General features: G+C 44.4%; 1 protein-coding gene across 1 annotated transcript in view; it reads right to left on the bottom strand.

The window, feature by feature from the left end:
* The window catches only part of LOC146177103 (cytochrome P450 2A13-like), a 43,648-nt gene extending 36,692 nt beyond the window's left edge, over positions 1-6,956 (bottom strand). The window contains exon 1 of the mRNA XM_084581466.1: positions 6,852-6,956. The gene's annotated coding sequence lies outside the window, so the exon portion shown is untranslated. The remainder of the gene's footprint in view (positions 1-6,851) is intronic.
* Between the last annotated feature and the right edge of the window lie 9,081 nt (positions 6,957-16,037).

Below are 16,037 nucleotides of genomic sequence, written 5' to 3' on the forward strand. Positions count from 1 at the left end.
GTGTAGCAAAGCGGCGCACAGGCGACATATTACAGACTGCGTGCAATCAGCACAAAGCATGCAAAAGAAATAAAGCACATTGTGGCAAAAAGTAAATTTTATACAAATTTATTACTAAGATGACAAGAAATGCAACGGAAGCGAAATAAGTCTAAAACAAAAAATGCTACTTAGAAGGTAAGGCAATTAATATTTAATTTTACGAGATTGGAAATCCACCAAGAAAAATGTAAATCACAGAAAAATCATAGAAAGTGAAGAGTTTCACAGACTAGAAGCAAATAAAATGTTCGGAATTTAAAACACTCGATGAAGTGTACCGATCGTACCTTGGTGTGTTTCGATGTACTCACACTGAAGTAGTGTATTACAAAGCCCTTATTGATTTGCTTTGAATAACGGCCATGCGGTAATTTAGATGGTAATGCATGGAGAGAAATGCGTACTTCTGAATGTATTCATTTGGGGTAAACAAAAAATTAGATGGGTCGACCCTGATGAGCCTAATGTGGAGCGAAAGCTTTGAACGCTCAATACCGAGCGTTGCATTAAACCAGCTTTTTCTCAAACGCATCAAAGTTACCGGAGCTCTATCCAGAGCCCACTTCCAGCATATGCGATGTCGGAGACGCTTTCCACTCCGTCAGTTCTCCGGGGCGGCGCGCCCATGCACAGTGCGGAAACTCACTCTACACTGCCGCGCACATCTGGGAAGCCGCTACCTTCCTCTTCTTTGTGGCATGCATACGAATCACCAGATATAGCCCCTGGAAACAGCGGCGGCGGCGGCGCAACATTGACGTCATGAGCGCGGCGCACCTTTTCTTCGGCGCATGCGCCGTAGTGGCTCCAGATGGGCAAGGTGCCTTCGCTTTACGTGGCGTAGTCACGTTTTCGCTTCAAGTGCTACTGATGAATTCACAGTACCCACCCTCGGTTCGTGGCCTCGCAGGTGTAGTCCTCATTCCATATTGATGTTCTGAATTTCGCCGTTTTTGTGCATAGCCTCACAATGTGCTTAAATAATAATTCACTTCGACTTTCACACAATTCATGTATATTTTCAAAATCGCGTTTAAAGCAGATGCTGACGCTTTTTATTGAAACAGGCGTTCTGGTCAATATAAAAGTGACAGAGACGATAATGGAATCTATTCGGCATTGGTGATTGTATTGCGCTGTAGTCTGTCAGTACGAAGCTCGAGTATAAGACGCAGCTTTACTTTAGGTTTGGTTTGCAAGATTTCTATATAAATGTGCAATATGTCGTTAGAATGCAATAAATCCAAGGATTCAGTACTTCTATGCATCAGCAGTGATGTGTTCAACCCAGCGTATGCTGACCAAAAACTTGTTTCAGCGGATTCACCGAGTTGGAAAAGAAAATGATTTTTAGATGCACAACCGAGAGAGAGAGAGGAGAGGGGACAGATGAGAAGGAAAAGGAAAGGCAGTAGTGTTCCAATAAAACAGTGTGTACAGCAATGGCTTTGTTGTTAGCATAACAATGCAAGTTAATTGTCTCCTCTAGATGAAAGACTAGATTCGTGAAAGCTAATATGTTTGGGCTAAGGAGGCATTTGGGCTGGCGTGTAGGGCTACCAAAACTATGAGACGGAATTTTCGAGGCGTCATTCCGCTAGTCGGTACAGCTGAACGAATCGTTCATTGTCCTCCCCAGGAGTCATAATAGAACTGCGTGGACAGTTTTCATTCATTTTTATATGTCATTGTACCTAAAAATATAACGAACGAGTTTTAAACCCAACCACTCAGGCCACGTGAATCCAGAAAAAAGATATATCTTAGCAACAGTAAAGTTGCTTTATGAAATGGATACTCTATTAAAGTAGATATATTGAAATTAAACAGCAGTTGTGGTAAATACAGGCAATTCATGCCATGATACGAAAAATAAACAAAGAGCGGCAAACCAATACAGTACAAAGCAAAAGTAAAAATCGCATCCATAAAGAGAGCGCATATACTTTGTCCTGGATAAATAACCAGTGTATTTGAGTTCTTTGAGTTTAATTTATCCGATATACTAAGATTTCACAAGTCATTATTACTGAATTCTTTAAAACGTTCAGTAAAAGCGTAATTATTTGACGGTATTTAAACTTAAATGGTTTGTTGGGTTTAACGTCTCAAAGCGACTCAGGCTATGAGAGACGCCGTAGTGGAGGACGCCGGAAATTTCGGCCACCTGGGGTTCTTTAACGTGCGCTGACTTCGCACAGCACACGGGCGCCTTTGCTTTTCGCCTCCAGCGAAAAGGGCCGCCGAGGCCGGGATTCGAGCCCGCATCCTTGGGAACAGCAGCCGAGCTCCTTAACCACTGCGCCACCCCAGCGGGCTGATTTATTCTTAATAGAAGAATGTATTCTTTTTAGTACTTAAGATAAGCTTATCAGGAATAATTTTACTTGATAATTGCTTTTTGAAACATTGTTAATGCTGCCAGCAATATCTCATCTCAGGAATAGAGAAAAATCACGGGACAATAGTTTTTCTAAACCACTGTTAACGCAGCAATCCTAATCCCGGAAATGGAGGAAAATGATTTCCCACTTTCATTGCTTAGTTTTGGAAAAAAAAAAAACGTCTGTCTTTCAGGTTGTCGGCCCAACCTACATCAAACCTAAGGTTTACGATCCGCTTTTTGCTTCAAAACATTTACGTGTAAACAAATGTTCAATAGCCCGAGTCGCTTTGGGACGTTAAACCCCACAAACCAAACCAAACAAATCAAACCAATCAAGAGTATTTCACTTCCGCGGATATGGGGTTCGTGTGCGTCTCTTTACAACTAATATTTAGGTGTGCATTAGGTGTTTTATTATCTATACATGAAAACATGGAAGGAAACCTGAACACCCTATTTAGAGAGCGCTGTAGCACCATCTATAGGCGCCACAGCGAAATGATGGCTCTGGACTGTCAAACGCGGCAGCCATGGGTATACGTAGCGCTAGAGCTTTTACATTTCTTTGAAGTTTTCGTGCTTGCCAATAGCATGCGCAAGCGAAGAGCATACTCAAGTTAATCTAATGGCTCCGGTAATTGCATCATAATTTCTCATGGAAACCATCTGCGGTTATGACGTTTTATTTTATTTATGGGGTCAATAATATTCGATTAGGTGACAAACATTTGCAGTACGCAATCTTATTTACCTTCGCATGGTGTCTGCAAAACTATGTCACTGCGTCATGCCGCAAGTGTGAGTCAACGCGTTCCATTTAAGCTGATTCCCTGGTTTCTCTGTTTTTGCTTCAACAAGGCATAAAAATTAATTGGCATTAGATCAGCCAAGGTAAAGAAAAGACGAGGTGTCGTTCTTTAGCAACCGTCGCCAGCGTGACATTGCTATTATACGTAATATCAACCAGTCACTCCAAAAAAAAAAAAAAAAAAAACGGAATGCCATGTCGGTAGGTTTCCAATCCCTCGTTTTAATCTGATGACAAAAAATGTATAGGTATCAGGGAATCAGTACAAATATAACATCTGTATTTACACTTGAAGCATACCGCATGTTCATGATGTGCGAGCTGCGACAGATGTTTACAAACACCAAGCAAAGGCTTGCGTACTGTTGAGCTATTTGCTAGTATACATGGCATAATGCTCTGCGTGAAAATCAGAAGTCACAGTCACAAACGTTTTTCATGAAAATATACCATGCACGTAACCCAACTGTCCGCATAAGTTGTGTGCGCTGTGGAGAACATCGCTAGATGTGGAGAACAGTATTGTCGTAATTATAAAGTTTACTTTCGAAGATTTTGTGAGCAGTCAGTTACGAAAACTTCAAAAGTCAAAGTACACCACCAGAGTTTCGACGGTTAGCACTAAACATCTACACTTTTGGTCTAGTGGCCCTCTTTAATGGTATCACGTGCATTAAAAACATCACTGTTCTTGGCACGGAGATGCCGGCAGAGCTGGATAGGCAACGAATCTGTTTACTGTTTAACAATAAACCCCGCACTTCTTCAACTGCCGCATCGATCTATATAGGGCATCCAGTTTTATTGGGGCTATCTTCTCTACTTCCCGTTTTAGCTGAACAAATTTAGGCAATCCTGTCCTAATGCACAGAACACTATTTCCCATTTTACAATCACATTACCTTGTGTATTGAACTGAAAACACTGCTATTGACGACAAAATTGTAGAGTGGTTTCGCGACGACCTTAACTTGACCACCTGTCGTCCGTGGGTGGGGCCTGTCGTTATCGTAAAGAAGGATGGCACAGTGAATGTTTTATGTGGAACATCACCGGCTACAAAATTACTGACATGACGCTTATTCCCTCAATATATCAACGGTGCACTAGATCACCTATGCTGAGGGAAATATTTTTCATCGAAGAGCTGATATCCAGATACTGGCAGATAGAGGCAGATCAGAGGGACCAAACCAAAATAGGGTATATTAGAATCCCTGATAGACTTTATGAGTTTGAGGCTCTGGCATTGGGTCTGTTCTCTTCAACAGCAACTTTCCATCGACTTGTGGTTAACGTCGTTTCGTACCTCAAGTTGCATATGAGTTTCGTTTGCTTTGACATCATCGTTTTCACACCGAGGTTCGAGGAAAAACTTCGGCGCCTCGAAACAGTTTTGCCAGCCATAACACATGGGCTTGCTTGAAGGATAAGAAATATCGTTCTGCTCACACCGAGCTTATTCTTGGGGCGCACTGGTTTTCTGTCGAATCCCGAGCAAGGAAAAACTATTGCCAACTTCCCGCCGCTGTAACACCGACCAGAAAGCAGTTCGACGGTTCCTTGGCTTTCTTGCCTACTGCCTGCGTTTCGTGAAATATCTCGCTAGACTTGCCGAGCCTTTTACGCGTCTGACAAGGGCCGACACGCCTTTAACTTGAGACGCAGTGCTGGTCCAAGCATTCGAAAAAGTGCCTACCAGGAAACACTGCCTATCAGGACTCGCTTTACAGCTCACTTGGACGAAAACTCTGGCAAGGAGTTTCACATCGATACAAGCAACGCAGGCTTGGACACAGTCCTAGTTCAAATTCAGTGCAGTTTTAAACCTGATGCTCAGACAGCCATGCACGAACTCTCCCTCGCCGATGCCACTTCCCACTTCATCGTCTTCGTAATGTACCGATTTCAATGCTTTCTACGAGATGTTTTACTCTTGGATACAAACAATGTGCAATTGATCAGGTTGCAGCATCCAGCAAAGGCTAGCAATGCCCAGTCGGAAAAAACTACAGAAAATTTTCTTATGTTACGACAGAATTTCTGTGCGGTTTTCGACGGGAAACCTGTTGTGACACCAGAACATTCTGTAGTAACATCAGAAATTTCTGTAGATACTACAGAAATTTCCTACAAAACTACAAACAGCAGAAATATACTACACAAAAACTACACAACTACAGAAAAGTACTACAGAACTACAGAATAATCTGATGATTACGACATAACTACAGGATATTTTGTCGTAGTTTTGACACAGTTCTGTAGTCTTTCGACTAGGATGCATGCTACTAATATAGGTGCATTGCCTCCAGCTCAGACGGATCACGAAAATGTAGGGATTAGGTGACAGGTTTTGACAGTGATGCTACACCAGCCGCCCGAGGGATTCATCTTTCGATGGTTTGGCATTAGCCCAAGAGCACACGGGAAGATTTTACTAGGCGTAATATTTGTTTTAGAAGTTCTGCGGCATCATTCCACAATTGTGTGAAATGAAGCTCAAATTAACTTCATGCGCTACACCTACTGCGCCGCGATATTGTAGTAGCAATTTAATAGCGATGTACTTCGATTTTTCGAAAATCATGACAGGCAGTTTCTAGACGCATACACGTGCTCGCTTAGGCGTTGGTAGTTGCGGGGTGCTACTGATTAACCCTCTCGACCAGACTTAGGCCGAGCGGAACGCATTTGACAGTGAAGTTATTCTTCACTGTTCCTGCGCAAATCACACAACCAGACCGACAGGCGTATTGCACAATCACACAACCCGGCTGACAAATTTATCTCACCCGATAACTGTGCCAGAGTTCTCGTGTTCTACACAGACAGCCGGCTGCTGTGTCTCGGGGGAGGCACAAAGAAATTGCGACTGTGTGCTGTTCGATGTCAGTGCATGTTAAAAAACCCCGGTTGTTTGAAATTTCCGAAGTTATCAGCACTGCGTCTTTCATAGCCTGTGAAGATTTATGATTTTAGTTCGTACAAACCAAAGGAAAACATTTATCTCATAAAATGGCTGAAAAGAGCACAGCATTGTATACAAGCCGTCTGTATAGCCGTCTGTATACAAGCCGTTTATATAGATTGTAACACACATGAAGCACTGAAGAGAAATGTTTTGATGTAAAAGAGGGCTGGGGAAATTGCCTATAGGCCAAGACATGCACACAAATTGAGCGCCGCCAATTTGCGAGCGTTGTAGGACAACCGTTAGGCGCGGTAGCGAATCGGCGGATCTGCTCTTCGCGCACACGGGTATAAGTAGCGCTCCCTGATTGAGGCTTCCTTTTTTGCAGCGAATAACTGACCTGCGACAGGCAGGCTCCATTCTAAATGCAGGATCTGTTTGCTGCTACGAAGCCTTGAAATGTGTGCACTCTTTTCACTGCAACACACCTAACAAACGCTTAAATCGGCGGAACGATGAAGTGATGATCTAAGATGTACAGCGCAGTATGTCGCTCTGAAGCGATGGGCTCTGCGTTCTCTGCCGAGAAGGTCACTGACTTAAAATTGTGATCAATAACTACGCCATTTTCTATCAAGAATTTTATGCTAAGCATTACGTCACAGAAACGCTGGCCAAGTACGACGATGGTTGCTGCTCACGTTTCTTCTTGTCTCGTTTCCCTGGATGTCCGTGTGCTGTCGGTCCGATGAAGTAACCTCCGGGAGCACAAAGTTGCGACACCGTTCAGGATGTAGTCAACTCTGAAAGTTGCGCCAAATAGCCGAATGGGTACTGTATGATCTGCGCCTGTATCCACGAGCACTGCGACGTGGGTCTCGTCTACCTTAATGTTGAAGTCGGTGGTTACAGCTGGGATTGCGCAAAAGCTTCGCGGGGTCCTGCTAGAGCTGCGATGTGCTTTAAATGGTTTCGTGTTGTCGGAAAACAAGAGCATCAAAGCTGTGTTCAGGGTCTTGTTTGCCGTGTCGCCTTTATATGATGTAGGCATCCGGTTTCAATAGTGGAACATCTTTTTAGCATTTCAGCGGCAAGCCGTTCTCACTACAAAGGCTGCTGCTTCGCTTCTAATTTTCCCCATGGTGGCTAAACGAACGTCTCTGTGGTAGACTCACCGGAGTATGAATTGTTCGGGAGGAGTACTTGAGTGTCACAACGGCCAGGAGTAGCGTTATGGCCATCCGAACCCTTGGGTTATATACGCGTATATGACAGTACATCTTTGACCACGCTGTGGTATTGGGACATAAGCACTAAATCTCGGCAGACATTTCATCCGTAAATTTGTGGTGCAAGTCACCAGCATTCCCCTAAGGTAGTTGGCGGTAATCGCGAGTGCATCAGACGTCTTTTCTACTTTGGGGCACCTAAACACGTAGATCGAGAGGTGCTGCACGAATGTATGCAGGAGCCTACTGGCGCCTAATTCTGAGTGAACTGGCACGATGAGTCACTGCAGCTTATGTCACGGCCTGTGGCGGTCGTGGCTGAAAAAGTTCGAGTTGCGTCAGCGCTCGATGGACATCGCGAATTATCTCTGAAAGACAGGATATTTTTGGCGTTGTTGCCTTTGAAAAGCGTTTTTGAACATTCTCTCATATAACTGTCCATATGGTCTGCCGGAAGACGTCAGGAATACCAGCTTCGACTGCGGCGACAGCCATCGGGATGGATGGGAAACCTTTCGCGTCTTCTTTATAGTAATAGTCTGAGAAAAACATTACGCGACGGCCTTTGTGATTAGTACTAAGCGAGCGAAGATCTCTTCATTTTTGCCCCTCATTAGATAATGGTGGTTCTCAACTTCACTCCCGGGGAAAAAACTATTACTATTAGTTATATTTTCTCGTACATTGGCATGAGTTAGCCACCTAACTTCACTGTCTAGCTGCAACTTATGCTGAGGAACATGCCAAGGCTAGTGCAGCAGAGATATAGACCAAGCCTTGTGCCGCGCTCCTGTTGCCCCTGCTCACTATAGAAATCAAAATACCTGTTCACAGTATTTCACCGTTCAGAAGGCTAGAAAGAGGTCAATAGTTAGAGCAAATGCTCTATTAACACCTTGACGTAGGTCAAGACAGGCTAAAGGCTTAGGAGACTAATGAAAACAGCGTTCACCTCTCCAAGCAAGAAGACCGTTGATTTCAGGATGCTGGCTGGCTCTTCTACCACTCATCAGCAAAGTAAGCGTGTTTTTAAGTTTAGTACCCCTTCTGTCGATAGCCAGAATACAGCTCACTGTGCAGAAATGCAAGTACAGGAAACAGATGGATTCTGGCACTATTCTAGCGTTTCCGGTGGATTTGAGAAGGTAAATGTTCGCGCAACACTAGTACTCTTTATCTACCCAACCCTTGCACACATGGTCAGGGAGGCATTTTATATATCAAAAAAGAGAGCATTCACTCGCAGCTTGACTCACGTATTCAAAAATCCAGAAGGCACGTGGCTATCAGGCTGGATATAAAACAGCCGCAAAAAGAGCTACTGACTCGACGCTACGTGAAAGCTATGCTGCCTACAAAACGTTTCTAGTGTCTGGCATTCCTTGAGTTGCTTTCCTAAATTTTCATACGCGGCAGTTTGTACCTCCAAGCAACGTTTTCACAGTGTGTAAAACTGCGATTCCTTACTGAGCATTACAAGAAGAACGCAATGAAGGTCTATAATACATATAGAGGGTTGAAGACGAAGAAGATGCGTGCGGGCCGCATGAGAGGACACATTTAGACTGGTCTTTTTTTGTCCGGCTTCCGGACTTCACCCCAATTTTTGAGGCGGAGTTTCTGTCGGTGGTACTCGCTTTAAGGAAATTTGACTGCTCTTTTTCTAAAGTAGCTGTAATTTCCGACTCTCTATCCTTGTGTTCATCTCTCTCTTCATCGGTGGATTCTGCAATAGCAAAAACCTTTTTCTCCCTGATCCCTAGACATTTGAAAATTGTACACATGGTATGGGTACCAGACCACAGCAATGTGACTTTAAATGAATATGCTGACAATTTGGCAAAAGAGTCCCTTAATGGCCCCGTATTATCTATCCTTCCGGCGACCGCGTACATCACCGCAGCGAGGTTTCGAAGAAACGTTCTATTAAATATGAAAAATGGACATCTTTTAAGATTTGATGACTACCTGCATCTAAATTATTCTTGGAATAGAAAATTATGTCATTCACGGCAACTTGAGGTTTCACTAACAAGGCTGCGATTCGGTATCCCACTTTTAAATTTCTATCTTTACAGGTCTGGTTTGGCACTGTCTCCTGTCTGCACATTTTGCGGTGAACAAGAAACATTAGATCACTTTTTATTGTTTTGCCGCCGCTTTACTACATTGAGAAAACAGTTGATGGAAAGGCCATTGCAACAGCTTGGCCCTAGTTTAAACAGCCCGACATTGTTATCATTTGGCGCCACCATCCTTGGGCACAGTCACAGGTCTGTTTTTACCGCCATGCAAAATTTTTTACTGGACTCAAATCGTTTGCCTTGCTAAATATTTAAACATCACTTGTTCTACAATTATAGTGTCAATCTCCCGTGAGTATTACCACTTTTCATTTTATATTTCACTTATTTCCCGTTTTGTTTCCTTTCCTCTACCCCTCAAATCATTTTTTTTTGCCACTTTTCATTTTATATTTCACTTATTTCCCGTTTTGTTTCCTTTCCTCTACCCCTCAAATCATTTTTTTTTGCAAGTATATTAAAAAAAATTCTTTGCTACCCAATTCTTGGCCGATCCCCCTCTGTGGGTATGTGCCATAAGTTATTTGGACAACAACAACAAAGAGAAGCAAGCATTACGAAATTACAGGATTGCGCTTGCTTTCTTAAGAGCGGCAATCTCGAAAACTACTTTACAGGACATTGGGTTAACTGCGCGAAAAAGTAGGACAACGGGAAGAAACACATACGAGAGTGTCGTATGTGTTTCCTGTTGCTCTACTTTTTCGCGCAGTTAGCCCAATTTTAATATGAACCACCTAGTCCGGCAAATCTTATTTACAGGACGGTTTTCAATAACTGTATCGTCATTGTCATCTCTACTATTATCATCATCGTCTGGTTTGGTTTGGTTTGTGGGTTTAATGTCCCAAAGAAACTCAGGCTATCAGAGACGCCGTAGTGGAGGGATCTGGAGATTTCGACCACCTGGGGTTCTTTAACGTGCACTGACATCGTACAGCACACAGGCACCTTGCTTTTCGGCTCCATTGAAAAGCGTCATTATCGTCAATATCACTACAGTCATCAATAATAACCAAATGCACCATTATTGTCATCGCTATTGCCATTTTACGGATTGCATTGCCATTTTCATCACTGCCATTAATCTCGCGCTAGATAAGGAGAATTATGACCTGTTTTTCATGAGCCCGGCATGAGGCTTTGCATTTAACGGAACAGTTTTGCATGGCGACAGATGCGGCTCTTAAGAAAAATCTAAAATGTCTTGGTTGGGTGCATTGGGTACCCATTGGGTACACAATCTGCTGCCCTCACAAAATGTTTGAACCTTTTGTGAGGGCAGCAGATTGTGTCCTCTACACCGTCTAGCGGTTCATCTACATCAGGTGCATAACATTAGAGCATATTGATATTTAGGAGCCCCAGCTATGAGGCGACAAACTCAGGCTTGGATGGCTGAGGAATCTTCTGTGTCCTGTCGCAAGCAAATCTGCACAGTGTTATTTTTTGAAAACGTTGCCTACGTCCTGAAAGTTCTGCGTTGTGCTGAAACCGGACATGGCTAGGGGGAGGTGAGGGGATATATGGTGTCATAAAAAAACCCCGCATCCTTTTTTCGGTATATATTTTGACCGATAGAGCATGACACCTCTCGAAAAATGTTGCGGGTTAGGTCAGTGGCCAGACATAAAGTGCAGGCTATAATCAGAATATTTCCAAATTTCTTGTCGTGGTTTCAGTGGGAACCCATGCGCCGTGACAAGCTGTTTCTTCCCACAGTGTATTGGAATAAGCATTTTAGCGGATCTCAATCCATATTTAGTTTCGCGGACTAGACGAAGCAATCCGCGGGTCGGTTGAGTTCCAGGAACCAATCCGGATGTCGCACTAGATGTAGGACCCAATCCAGGGGAAAACCACATGAGACGGCAAAAGACAACAAGGTGAGCTGGGTAGATAGTCTCCCAAAAGGATAAGCAGTATACCGAGGAGATAATAAACTTAGGCATTAAGTAGACAGACTACTCCGAGAAAACGAAACTCTAAAAAATCAGACTGAAAAACTAAAAAACCTTAATGCATCACAGCAACAGAACGCCGTAGGAACTCAGGTTAGCCCGAACTCCAAAGAAGTGCAGGATGGTAGAGATGAAGACGAAAGAACCGAACGATGAGCACATAATGTTAGAGAAGGTCAGTAGAATTGTCGACCAGAAGCTAGAGCAGAACGTCGATGTCTTGATCATGGAAATGGCTGCAGAATTTTCGGCAGTCAGGGCTCCACTAAACTCATTCACAGTCAAATTTAATAAAACAGATCCTTGCTTCATTTCGCTGGATTCGGAAAAGACGCCAAGAAACAGATACATATTAATCATGGCCATCAAAAACAACAAGAATACTATTTGGCACTGAAACTGTCGCGGATACCGCCGTAAAAGGCCGCTTCTGTAGCAACTCCTTTATGACAAGGGCAGACCGGAAGCAATCGCGTTACAAGAAACAAGAATGCAAGTGAAGCAGGTATCGAGCTTTCTGTACGGAATTGGAGAAACCGCGGGTGGCTATACTAATGAAGAGAAGCATGACAGCAGTCAGGCATGACGCGGGGGTTGAAAACATTGACCATGTTCTTGTCGAACTCATACCAAACAAGATGACAGAAGGATGCCTTTTTATTCTTAATGTCTACAACCGTCCGCTGCAAAAAAGGCCAAATTCGAAACACTTTTCCAAAAACTAAAAATCGCCAAAAAGCAAACTCTCATCGTGGGGCTACAGGCAAGAAGATATATCGGGCAAGGAACTCTGCCAAGAAGCGCAACAGGCAGGTCTAACGCTGCTAACGGATCCACAGAAGCGGAAACAGCGTAAGATGAGACACTTCTCCAGATTGAGCCTTTCTCAGCCATGTAAAAGAAGCCACATGGTGGCTTCTACTCACGAAACCCCAGGCAGTGACCACTATGTCATCGAAACGGTGGTGGAAGAAGGACCGTGAAGAGTCAAAAGCAAGAAAGCTATACTAGTGGAGCGGGAAACCTTCAGGGAAATCTGAAGCCAAAAACGTGGATAAATTACAAATATAGCACAGTGGTCAACAACGCTTCGTGTAAATGTTATAGAAGCCACCACAGAGGTACCCGAAGATGCAGGTCTGGAGGAGATAGACAGCCGTATTGTGCACTTATGACAGGCCAAAAAAGGATTGGAGAAGAAGCTAAAGCAACAAGAATTTAACAGGACCGTTCGCCGCAGACTGGCCAGCCTCAACAAAGAAATTAAAGAATATGCGCTTCATCTATTTAGACACAATTGGGAATCTATATGCAATAAGATGGAAAGATTTATAGGCCTAGCGCACATCTGGCAGTTAATACACTACCTGTTCGATTCGAAAAGTTGCAACGTAGCGCGAAAGCAAAGCAGGCAAAAGATTGTCATTCCTATTTTGGGACGGAAAATGAACTCCTCAAAGAGATGGAGGCACGCTATGTGGGGAATCCTGCCCTTTGTGCTCCCGGACTACTATGAACCGCCAAACGAGGACCTGGATAGACCCATACGAGAAACAGAAGTCAGGGCTGAAATTCGATAGTGATGAGCACATTGAAGGCACTCTTGAGGCAGCTGTGAAAATGGTAGAAGAATACGTTATCCCAGCCTCAAATACGCTCCTGAAAAGTCCGAGATGCTCATGTACCAGCCACCACACGCAGATTGTACAAAAAACAACGAAGAATCAAACTAAAGGCAGACGAATGATCAATATCCAACTTTGAATAGATTAGGATCCTAGGAATGTGGCTACCGGTAAACGTTCGTCACGCAGACGCCTTAAGGAAGCACGAAGGTTGCACTCAATAAACGATGCGTCTGATTAGACGCGTCACTGATTAGACGCACTTACACCTGTCCAACCGCGAGAAAGGTACGATAGAAGCAATCATCAAGAAGAGCATAAAAATAACCCTTGGTCTCCCCATTACTATGTCTACGAACAAGATAATGAAGCTAGGGGTGCACAATATGCTGGCAGAAGTGATAGAGGCCAACCAAATCTCCCATTACGAAAAACGTGCAAAGACCAGACGGCAAGAAGCATACTGCTAAGCCTAGGTATTATTTATGAAAGCGAAGGGTACAAGAAGACGGATGTCCCGATGGAAGTCAGGAAGCGACTAGAAATCATCCCGCTACCCCAGAAAAGGCATCCAGAGCATCACAGGAAAGAAGGAAGAAAAAAGCAGGAACGACAGGACGCGGTCTATCTCTACACCGCCGAGTATGATGATGGGCTGGTTTATGATATTGTTACAGGGAAACGCGTAACCGAAATGGTGTGCTCATAGTCAACGACGACGACGGAGGAACGCGTGGACGACGAAGTTTTCTGAAAGACGACGACGCTGACAGAGTGGATGCTGCACGGCGCCTGAAGTCTTTCCGCCGTGTTCCGCCCATCGCAGCGCCAGTTACATTAAATAGATCCCCATAATATCTTGGCAGAGGTCGAGGGTTCAACACGATCTGACGCTGGATCTCCGCAGCGGCCGTCACCTCGGAACCATCACGATGACAACCGCCGCGGCACCATCTACCTCCGCAACTCCAACAGTCGCTTAGTTCCTGCACAACCTTTTGTTGTCCTTCCCCGACACTTTTTACTTTGCCACCGGTTCTCTGGGCCAAACATTAGTTGTGACCCACCGCACTAACACCGGCGCTGTAAGACCTGTACATGGAGGCATTATCGTGTGCCGCTTTCTGAGCGCCAATTCATCCAGCGCGAGGTCTACAAGAGGTTGACCAACGATATCATCGAACCTTCCAACAGCCCCTGGGCATCTCCTGTCATGCTCGTTAGAAAGCAAAACAACAGTTGGTGCTTTTGCGTCGACGATCATCATCTCAACAAGATTACAAGGAAAGATGTTTGCACTCTTCCGCGGATAGACGATGCCTTGGATTGTTTACATGGAGCCCGCTACTTTTCCTCCATCGACCTTTGTAGCGGCTACTAGCAAACCTCTGTTGACGAACAAGACCACGAGAAGACAGCTTTCACCACACCCGATGAACTTTACCAATTTAAAGTTATGCCTTTTTGGACTTTATAACGCCCCTGTCACGTTTGAACGGATGATGGACTCCTTACTCCGCGGCTTCAAATGGACGGCTGGTCCCTGTTACTTGGATTACGCGATTGTCTTCTCGCCCTCGTTCAATAGCCAGCCCCGTCGCCTTTCTTCCATCTTGGCACTTTTCCGCCGTGCCAGACTGCAACTGAACTAAAAAAGACTTGTTTTTTTTTCGCCGCGCACTTAACGTGTTTGGCCATTTGGTGAATGCCTCCGGCGTGCAAGCCGATCCCGGCAAAGTTCACGCTGTCAGTGCTTTTCGATCTCCCCATTGACCCCATGATGTCCGCAGTTTTATAAGACTGTGCTCTCATTTTCGCCGGTTAGTGCCAAACTTTGCCGCCGTTGCTCGCCCTCTCACCAGTCTGCTGAAGAAAGGCGTTCCTTTCTATTGGGGACCAGAACAGGCTACCTCATTCTCTACCCTCATCGCTGTTCTCACCAATCCTCCTGTGTTGGCCCATTTCAACCTGTCTGCCCCAACCGAACTTCGCACCGACGCCAGCGACCGCGGGATTGGTGCCATTCTTGCGCAGCGACAACGCGGTCAACACTGCGGAACTGCCTACGCCAGTCGTCTCCTGTCGTCAGCGTAACAGGGCTATTCTATTACGGAACGGTAGTACGTGGCTCTCGTTTGGGCCACTAGAAAATTTGAACCCTACTTGTTTTGCCGTTTTTGATTGTTATTACCGATCACCATGACTTATGTTGGCTCTCTTCCCTCGAGAATCCTGCTGGCTGCCTCGGCCGCTGGGCACTGCGCTTGCAAGAGTATACCTTTTCCGTTCTATGCAAACCCAGTCGGCTCCGCCAGGATGCAGACTGCCTGTCTCTTTATCCCGTCGATCCCCCTTAGTGACAAGAGATAAATAGACAGCATTCAAGTTTCTATTTCTTGATATTGCTTGGACTATGACTGATACCTCCTGCCAATAAGCACCAACGACAAGGCATCACTCTTACAATTGCACACAGAGCTAAAATGATTTTTATGAAGCAAATAATTTTTTTTGCGCAACAGATCCTCCTCGGTAAAGCTGTCCTGTATTTAATGGGTGAAAACTAACACAAGCTATGAAAAGTGATGAATCCTTTACGTACCGTTTTGCTTCACACCGCTAATGCACAGTGAATCTTGCCTTTGGTGGCCTAAACATTCAAGATAGCCATTCACGACCAATTATATACCATACAGTTTGCAGCTCTGTTATGCTCACACATCTTTTTACGTTGGATTGAGGCTTTCTAACCACATAAGTATCATATCACAGGCTTAAATGGTTGCTGCTGGATTTAGTCCCTTTCTATCTTATTGGGGAGGTACCAAATAAATGTCTTTTCTTCCTCCAAAAATTCAATGAATAAGCAGCAGTCGGCTGCTTCATCTGGCAGTATCACATTAGGTGCTCTGCCAAATAAGACAAAGCATTCTTTGAAGTGCAGTGGTATAGCAGCTGTGTGTGCAATAATTATAGGTCTGCACATCA

Source organism: Amblyomma maculatum, chromosome 10, assembly GCF_055883805.1.
Source record: "Amblyomma maculatum isolate TAMU_Amacu chromosome 10, ASM5588380v1, whole genome shotgun sequence".
In the NCBI taxonomy this organism is placed as follows: Eukaryota; Metazoa; Arthropoda; class Arachnida; order Ixodida; family Ixodidae; genus Amblyomma; species Amblyomma maculatum.